The following is a 10,383-nucleotide window of genomic DNA, read 5'->3' on the forward strand; positions in this document are numbered from 1 at the left end:
TGAAAGCAGCAGCACCATCTTTCTTTCAAAGTGGCATGCTTGAATAGAAAGCTGGAAAATATTGAGCTGCTTTAACAAATAGCACAGAGATCCTGTATTCTTATAAGATCCAAAACATATCTTCCAATTTATTTTCAAAGCATGCAGACCCCCTATATAATGCTATTTAATTGTTGTGCTTTTGGTAATAGATAGTATTATTGTTGGAAGCCAGAAGGGTGAGGTTTTGTCCTAAAATAAATGTTATGACTGACTTAGTACAGGTACTAAGATTTCCTGCAATTGAGTTCTAAAAGATACTCCTGATTTTTCAATTATATGTAATTTTAACTCTCAACCTTGATGTTTATTTGAAAAGGCAGAGCATACTGCTTTTTAATAAACCAAACTAACAAGTTAAATATTAAAAAAGATAACAATATGGCAGAAGGGGCAGGAGGAATATTCAGAATCTGGATGTAATAGATTCAGATGTTTGAGCTGGAAAAGATGGTGCCAAATATTAACATGTGAGACTGACCTATTTTGCTGTTAATTATCTACTATTCCATGGAAAGTCTAGTGTCCATGTAAAGACATTGGACATTTCCACTAAACAATGAAATGTCTCTTACATCATAGTAACTGTCATAATATTGTTAAGAGTTTTGCTAGGGCAGAACAGCTATTTTAATATTTAACATTCATTCATTCAAACATTCTAGGTACAGTAATTCAGGGAAGATGTCATGGGGCATTTTAAAGTAAACATGCATATGATTGTGCAATAAATGATAAAAATAACATGAAAACACCTGAAGAATCCTTTCAGTATCTTGTTTGAGTTTTTGTTTTTCTACCTGAAAGAAAAATGTAAAATAATAATGCCAGCCAGATTACTCAGTTTTGAATTACTCATTCATATTTTGACTATTTCCACCTGCTTAGCTGGGAAATGGTACACGGACAGAGATGAGTGTACAAAAATTTGGGTGTGGAAATGTATTAAGAATGATATTTTTGTGACTCTCCTCCAGTAAGCAATGGTGGATGATTCAAAGAAAGAAGCATCTACCACCACAATAGAGTTACTTACTTGTACGTAACTGGAGCAAAGGTAATGTCAACTATTTTGTGAATCACTCCCCTCCCCCTCTACACACACACACACATGCACACACACACAGAGTCTTGTTCTGATTTTAAAAAAAGGAAAGAAAGAAAAAAAAAAAAATCCCCCATGACAACTGAAATCAGAAACTTATACTGCAACACTAACACAGGCTACACACAAGCAACTTGGTTTATCTGTGTTGTTCATTCAGAAAAAAAACCCATTCAACTCCAGCATTTCAGGGAAGAACAAAATAATACTGAATGATTTTTAGAAATTCTCTCTATTGTGCTGATCTAACACTGAAATTGAAAATTAAAAATACTTTTTTAATTAAAAAAACTAGATTAAAACATTTTTCATATGCCATCAAATCAGGACTTCCCTTTACAGTATTTGTTTTTGAGTGGCTTCTTCAAATTTTTTAAAAATATTATGACACCTAGTTAAAATAGTGCATTAAAATATTTATCTTTTGCTATATGATAATATATCATAAATATATAATAATGTTTCTGTGTTTTTCCCAATTTGTAATTATATTCACAGTTATCAAGAAAAACACTGAGTTATAGTTTTAAAGAACATTGTCTACATCCAATTCTTGTTGTGATGTCAAAATTACTGCTTGTGAAGAATTTTTAATTCAAATCTATCTCATTTATACTTTCAAATCTATATTTCAGCCAATATATTCCTCAAATAAACATGATTACAATAAATGTGTTTGTATTTGCGGAGCATATATAAAAATCTCTGAATGTTGATGCAAAGTAATGCACTGAACACACACAGAAAACAAAATTACTCATAGCCAATGTATATATTAGAAATAAGATGTACTTGGAGAAACACATATGTCATTGTCTGTATATATCTTGATCAGAGTAAAGCCAAATTAGAAAAGTAAGAAATGGAAGAACTCAAGAACACAATTTCAGATTCCTGTTAGCAAATTCCTGACATCTATTGTGTAAAGATAGGGTATAATTTCCAGAATGAAACAATAAAGAATAATACATTTCCTTGTGTGTAACCCAAACAAAGAATCCTGTTACCTTTAATATGAATAATTTTTTTGCAATTTTTTTCCAGACCACATGTAGATATATGTGTGGGTGCGTGAACATCTATTTTCCTCTCTCTGTCTTTGGCTAGTCATTTCATTGCTTTCCATTTCCTGTGGTGTGCCAACTGTGTCATTTATTGTTATTTTCTCTGTCTTGATTTCCTAATCTGGATTTCCTTGTCTTGGCTGAATGACAAATACAGAAACAAATACTTGCTGAGTGATACAAAACAATTTGTGATTGATGTTCACTTCCATCTTCATGTACATGTTTCTTCGACTTTAGGGTTAGAAAAAAATTCCCCAAGCTCCAATATAGGTTCCTGATGAACATGAGATTGTCTGTATAGTGTTGTAAGACAGGAATCCCATTCTGGGAATTTTTTTTTCAGAAGCTGCCCAGTCTGAAGAATATCTCAAGACACAACCCAGGGATAATAAGTTCCACTGGTTCCCTTCCTACATATCTTTGCCAATACTAAAGGATCAGTAACTACTAGAATTATTGTGTGGTCCCCAGACTTTTTCCTTTCAGAATGGACTCAAAAATATGGGTCAATTTTATATTGTTGCAAGGGCTAGGACAACATGGATGCTTTAATCTTTACAGATATTTTAAGTATCTGCACAGCTTAACTGATCCATAAAATACTGATTGTATTTTATAATGCTAGAAGCCCATTCTCAAAACAGACCCGCCTTTTGTAACCCTCTGTCAACCACACTATGTAGACCAGACCAGGAGATCAATTCCTAAGGAAGGACATTTGCTATAATAACAGAATCTTGCAAGTCTGATTGGCTGTATTTGAGAGATGTGGGGGCTCATTGGTTAGAATGCAGCACTGCAGGCTAACTCTACTCACTGCCAGGAGTTTGATTCTGACCAGCTCAAGGTTGACTCAGCTTTCCATCTTTCCGAGGTCGGTAAAACGAGGACTCAGATTTTGGGGGGCAATTTGTTGACTTTGTAAATTGTTTAGAGAGGGCTGTAAAGTACTATGAAGCAGTATATAAGTCTAACTGGTATTGCTATTGCTATTTCCATGCCATGAACTAGGAAGGCCCGAGTTGCTTCCATATGTTATTGCATTGTTCTGGACTTAAATATATATTTTTATCCATTGGCCTAGGAACTGTTTCTGTATCTTTTCTTCATGGCCATCTTCCTTACTTTCTACATTCTCTATGTGCCCCCGAAAACTCATAAAGCTTTGAGCACATTTTTTACTATTTCATATGCCAATGTTTCTTTTTCTTCTATTTTTCATCCATTGAAATCAATGCTAAAAATCTGACTATGTGGGGAAATACATAATATTGAATTCCTCCCCCCATTGACATTGCATTGGAAGATATTAGTTTACTTCCTTAAATAAAAAACATTGATCTTTAAAATACCGAATAATTTTGTGGCTAGACCCTCTCATTTTTTTCTTTGTTAGATATACTTCCTGCCTCTAAGGTGATGTACATAGCATTCTCTGCTCTCTTTCTTGCCCATAACAACAGTCTTGTGAAGTAGGCTGGGTTAAGAGAGAATGGTTGGCCCTGAATCACCCAGTGAGCTTCCATAGTTGATGGTGGATTTGGACCTGGGTCCCTCAATGCCATCCTATGATACTTAACCATCACATCATGCTAGCTTGGTTTCTTAATCCAAGTGTAGCTCCCTAACTAAACTTCATTGTATTTCAGATGGTCAAGAAAAACCCTCCTCTTATTGTTCTGTTCACTCTTATTTGTTCAAAGTCCTCGCTTTCCTATCTGGTAAGCAATGGGGTGAATTGTCCTGGAAGATGTCAAATATGATTGTTGGAGTTCTCATATATGATTTTGCGTCTTGCAGGTGTCTCAATATCTACTAGCTAATATTATCAATGCAGGAATTTTGAAGTCATGCCAAAACTGATGATGTCATGTAGCAGATAATGTAGTACAAATGCTAATATCTGTAGGGTAATAAAATGTCTGCAACCCTCAAAACGGGTTCAAAGAATGTCATGCCCTTCTGAGCTATATGTATTGACCATCATCACAATATTAATATATTCTCTCATTTGTTTGTTCTTTTCATTACACTTGGTGACCTCAGTCAGGTAAAATATGGCCTTGTGTAGAAAAAACAAGCAATCAGCCAGCAGCTCATCTGATCTATCACTTTATGCCACACAATGGGCCACTAAATGTTTTAAGGAAGCTTACGAAGAATAATCAGGAAGACAAAATACAATAGAACAACAGAGTTGAAGGGGACCTTGGAGGTCTTCCAGTCCAATCCCTGCTCAGGCAGGACTGCCTGCATGATGACTATTTGCAACAACTGTTGCTTCCAAGTAGCAACTATTTAATAAATGTTGTCTGTGATTTAACAGACAGTATACCGTGGGTAAAACAAAGAATTCCCTTTTAAAACCATTGAGTCCATCTAAATTGGGTATTTTATTCTATCTGATATAAGCAAATTCTTATTCAGTTATGGTTAAAATTACACAGCATGATAAATGCTAAAACCAGCCTAAGAAAATAATAGTTATTCTGATCACATGTGATGATCTGGTTCACACATTGGCTGGCTTTCACAATACATTGAAGTACAATCAGGGGTGGGATTCTACCGGTTTTGACTGGTTCTATAGAATCCCTTGTTAACTTTCTAAGCAGTTCGGAGACCCGGTAATTAGAAACAATCTCCTTTTGTTTTTTTCCACCCTTATTACATTCTTGGCAGTATGGCTAGACTTCCTGTCTCCAAAGCTTTTGGGGCTTGACTTTCTTAAAGGGGAAGGGTTGTTTTAAGATTTTTACACTGCTGTTGGGAGGAAATACTTCCCTGGACAATCAGCACTTTGAAGAAATAATTGAATAATGAAGCAGAGCTGTCAGAAAGAAGCTTTTAACGACAGGGAACCAAGATGAGTGACATTCAGCAAGGCTTCTTGACTAGCTAGAAAGATTGACATTCAAACATGAGTTTACATACCCTTTCTGAGTTTTGATCTAAAACTGGTTTTTGGTGAAAGTTAATTCTGTGCTTGGTGACATTTAATCCTGTGTTTATTGATGGGATAATTTTCCCTATTCAGCTTCAACAAGCAACAGCTACTATTGTGATTTAATTATTTGTATTGTGTTTGAATTTTTTCCTGCCTCATGGTTTCTTTTTCTATCTGGGGAGGAGGGTCCTCCTTCACTGCTTTAGTATTATTGGGCACTGTCCTTTTGGAGTGTACTTCCAAGAGGCATGATGCAAGCTTGGCATTGATTTTTTACTGCCTTTCTGGGGGGCATGTGACTTTTTCTTAAATCTGGATGATTTCCTTAGGATATCTTGTGAGGTGAGTGAGACTAGCTGGTATCTTTAAGTGATGCAAATGGATCTAAGGATTGCTTTTCCTGGGTGTGCTTTTTCTGGAGAGCTTAAATGATCTCTCTGCTAAAGGGTTTCACTTTATGAGCAAGAGTTGGCTGCTGATAGTTATCACTGCATTTTAACTATTTTAATTCCTCAAGGTGCTCTGACATGCTTCCTGATTTGTAACTCCGGCTTGCAGATATTTTTAATCTAATGATTGGTATTTAGGGCAGCTTTTTGCAAGCAAAAAAACTTTTTGTATTTTTGTACAGGTAATCCTTGACTTACAACAGTTCATTTAGTGACCATTCAAAGTTACAATGGCACTGAAAAAAGTGATTTATGACCATTTTTCATGCTTACGACCATTGCAGCATCCCCACTGTCATCAGAGGCCAGGCAAGGAGAAGTTCCCCTTGACGTGAGTGACGTCGAGTTGGTCACGCCCACCCAGTCACATGACCACCAAGCCACACCTACCAACTAAGCCATGCCCACAGAACTAGTTGTTGAAAAAATTGAATCTTATGTTAGGGTTGTTTATTTGGTTGTTTGAAATCAAATCAGTGAATTCTACCAAGAAGTATTTTTCAGTGTTATTCAGAGTTATACTATGTGACTACTGCATGCAAATGACAAGGAAGTGACAACAAAACACACCATGGGTGAACTATAATTCAACTGGGATCTTTGAAGATCAGCAGATTGGCATCCTAATTGTGATTTCTTGCTAAGCTTGAGTGTGGGTTTTCAGCTGAAAGTATCTTAAACAGGCTTATTGTTTAATGACCTGTCCATTAGGAGGCAGCAAAACAACACAGATGGGGAAGCATTTCTGTCTATTTCATGAATAAAGTTCATGAGTATTGAAATAAGTATACATGCCTGCCTGGCTTCAGTGTTTTCATCTACTAATGGATAGAAGAAAAAGGGAAAGAGAGGAAGAAGGACAAGAACAGGGTGGAAATAAATAAATAAATTTGGATTGTATGAAAGTGATAGTAAATGGACAAAAACTTTAACCTTAAATTGTCTACTATTGACCTCACCCCTTTCCTAAGAGGTCTGTAGGGGGCGTGCATAAGTGCACCAATGTGCCTACCGTCCCTGTCCTATTGTTTCTTTTATTTTTTATTTTTCTTATATGTATCCATGTATTCATAACTATGTTTTTACTTATACTTATTATCTTGTAAGCAATTGACAAAAATAAATAAATAAAATAAAATAAAAAGGACTTGGATGGAGACTTCTCCAACGTGACAATTTAGTTCTCCCAAAATTCACTGGCTAGACATTGCCACTGTAACTTCTTGTACTTACAGAACTCAGGTTCAAGCAAATTGCTAAAACTTGCCTTTTAGAGAGTGACTCACCTAGTTTGGTATGAATTGGCAGTGCTCCTTGGGTTTGCAGAGAAACCTCTGTCCTAGACTTAATAAAAGATGACATGGGTTGGACCAGTGACTTTTTGTTCAAAGCAGCCACACCCCAGCTGTACCTTCTCTGGAACTTTTGTTGCTATGTCTTCTGCCTTGTTATATTCAGAGCTGTTGATACCTGCAAAGGATTGGGAATCTAAAACTCCTTAGTCTCACTAAATCACAACATTACTTTTTATTTGTTTGTTTTTGGAAGGCCCTTTGTCACCAGGCTTGAATTTATATAGCTAGCATACCAATATTGGTACTCTAGCTATATAAAATCAAACCTAGAGACAAAGGGCCTTCCAGCAATGTTGGAAGGCTTTGACTTATCTCCTTTTAAATTTCATGCAAAGCCTACATTGACACCAAGCCAAGAACATTGTTGAAAATGGAACAGATGGCTTGATTCACCCATCTAAAGTACTCAGCCATCTAGGAAACATACTGTATGCTTATGGTGTTTCCGCTTGCTCTTCAGAATTGCATCTGTCTCCATAACTGCATGGCTGCTCTCATTTAGGAAAGGCTTACAAATGAGGGACAAGATAATTTGTGAACCTGAATACACTGATGTTGAGATTTTTTTTCTTCTGTTCATTTGTATCAGATCTTGGAGACTGCCCAAACAAGTACTGAAATTTTCTTGGCAAGGTTTTTCGGAAGTGCTTTGCCATTGCCTCCTTCTTAGGGTTAAGAGAAAGTGACTGGTTCAAGATTATCCAGCTGCTTTGTGCCTAAGACAGAACTAGAATCTCCCAGTTTTTAGACTGAACCTTTAGCCAAGATATTATTATCTCAGTTTTTATGGTCTATTCCATAAATATAATATGGATTTTGGTATGGTTTATCTTTTCTCTGGTTTGTTTTAATTGTTTTAATGTGTGGCATATTGCCTAATGTCACTTTATCATTTAAGACAACTTGACTAAACAAATAAATAAAATCATGCCATGCTGGGCTAGAAACACAGTTTAAGTTTTAAACAAATGATCCTTGAATTTTCTAATTTGTAAATGTTCTAGATTTTGAAAGCAGCTCATATTTGATTGCACTTTGAAATTTCCTAAAGCATCAACTGTATGAAGTTTAGGGACTAGATAAACCTGTGGAGATCTTTCAAAGCAAAGAGGATTAAATCATGAATTATTCATGTGAGACAATTGAAACTGAACATGTGCAAAAGGCCTTTTAAGGTTCTGCCTGTATATGTAGAATAAAGAGAAAGGGGCTTAACTATAGGTGGCAGAAGTAAAAATGCTATTTCTTCATATCACTTCATGAAAGGAACCATACTATGATTGAGGAAATTGGATTTTATTTATTACATTTATGAAATGATTTATTATCTGACTGAGGAAGAATAATTCCCCATGACTCAATCTACGAGTGAAAATCACATACAATTCTGCTTGAGTCAAGTTTATTTGAAAAGCCCTTGGGAAAGATCACTGCCCGCTAAAGAGGAAGTTTCACTGAAGGTTTATGTGGTTCCTCCTTCCTGGTTCCTATTTAAAATATAAGTGTTTGTTTAAAATAACTTGTGAGCCAGAATCTACAAATGTGTGGACAAATTATAAAGGAGGCTACTTGAATTGAGGGCTCCTTGGTAATTTGAAAGCCTTGCTTTAGACATTTTCCATCACACTTTATATTCTCCCTCTCTCTCTTTGTATGTATGTGTATGTGTGTGTATATGTATGTGTGTATGTATAGATAGATAGAGATAGGTGATAGACACACACACACATCTATGTACATACTGTACATACATGTATCTATATATACATACATATACACACATATGTATAGATACATGTATGTATGTATCATCTGTCTATCTATCTATCTATCTATCTATCTATCTATCTATCTATCTATCTATCTATCTAAGATCTATCTAGTATGATGGCCCCATGATTGTATTTTTTATTGTATAGGTATGTATGCACAATTTCTTCCACCATGCAAAAAAACCTTTTCTTTTTTAAAATAAACAATAACTTGTATTTTACAACTCTGCTTTAAAAGAGAAACTGGGTGTATTTATGTGCCAATAGTTGTACATTGCAATTGCTACACTTTTATTGCCAGTAATGTCAATTGGAGGTTATTTAAGGTGAAGAGTGTGAACTCAAGACTCTGGTTTTCTTCCCAGCTTTTAAAACCATAAACATTTTGAAGAAATCTTACATTTTTTCTTTATATTTGGAACTGCAGACTTCTTTTGGCTGAAGTAGGCAATGGGGATTGGAAATGTGTTCTTTATTTAATCTTGAGTATTTATCTAGATTAAACACTGCATTCTCTCCAGACTTTTAAATAAACATTGCCTTCTAGCATTTGAATTGCTTACAGTTAGGCAAGGCATACAAATAAAAAAAATTGTGACACAAATTGTTAAGAAATATTGAGTGACTTCTTTCTGCATGAATTGTGGCACAAACAATGGTGCAATTAGCAAAGGTCACGGAGGAATATAACTTACAATGTTTTGTTAGTGACATTTTTAATGGAAAGATCAAATTCATCAGTGGCAAATAAAACTGCACATAAAATATGCTATGCACAGAACAGCACAATTTTTCTGGGGATCCATCCTCCTCTGCTCTGGTTTCACAACACAGGACTATTCCTCTGATACACTAAAGAAAATCAATACCATTTAATTCCATGTTGTCAGCCTTATGAGGCAGTCCAAAGAGGAAGCATGCCCAGATGAATTAATTCTACTTCGTTGTAAGATTAGAATTTTGCAAGTCTGAAAGTACATTTCTCCCCTGTTGCTTTTAAAGCCCAAGAAGCTAAGAAGACTTGCTTCCGAAACATTTGCCCATCTGCAATTCCTGCTTTGGGCTAAGCTGCTATTTGATTGGCTGTGGCTGTTTCACCTGCCTCCCAAGATTATTTCTATACAGAGGTACCTCAGTACACAACTTTTTCAAAACTTGTCAAATTTGGTAGTCAATACATTTTGATGCGAAAATGTTGTCCCAGTAATTGGCATTTATTTAGTACTTGACATGCTGTAATAGGATGAGGGGGATAGCTGGGAAGAACAGACAGGAAGTTGGTCATGCTGGGAAAGTCACTGACATAGGAAAAGGGTTTATGAAGAAAACGAATATGTAAATAATTGTATTGTTGGACATGCAACAATAGCTCTGTGTTAAATTATATGTCTTTGCAATATCCTAAAGTTATGATGTTCTGGGAAATAGTCATTTGACTTTGATCAGATATATAAAATGTTGAGAGCTGAGTTTTTCTTCCAGCTGTGTAGGCTACTCCAATGTAGAATTGTAACACAAGAGAAAGCAAAGGTAAGGCTCATAGTTGGACACATATATACTTTTAGAAATGATAAATAAAAGCCAAAGTTACATTAGTCTTGCTTTACCCAAAGAGGCCTTTTATATGAGGTGAGATAATAATAACTCTC

The 10,383-nt window shown here is 35.5% G+C and overlaps 1 protein-coding gene across 1 annotated transcript in view; it reads right to left on the reverse strand.

The window, feature by feature from the left end:
* Positions 1 to 10,383, reverse strand: part of LOC113418600 (serine protease 27-like) — a 56,123-nt gene that overhangs the window by 22,549 nt on the left and 23,191 nt on the right. The gene's annotated exons all lie outside the window — the stretch shown is intronic.

This window comes from Notechis scutatus, chromosome Z (genome assembly GCF_049901735.1).
Source record: "Notechis scutatus isolate UNSWTSFEM ecotype Mainland chromosome Z, rNotScu1.2, whole genome shotgun sequence".
Lineage (NCBI taxonomy): Eukaryota > Metazoa > Chordata > Lepidosauria > Squamata > Elapidae > Notechis > Notechis scutatus.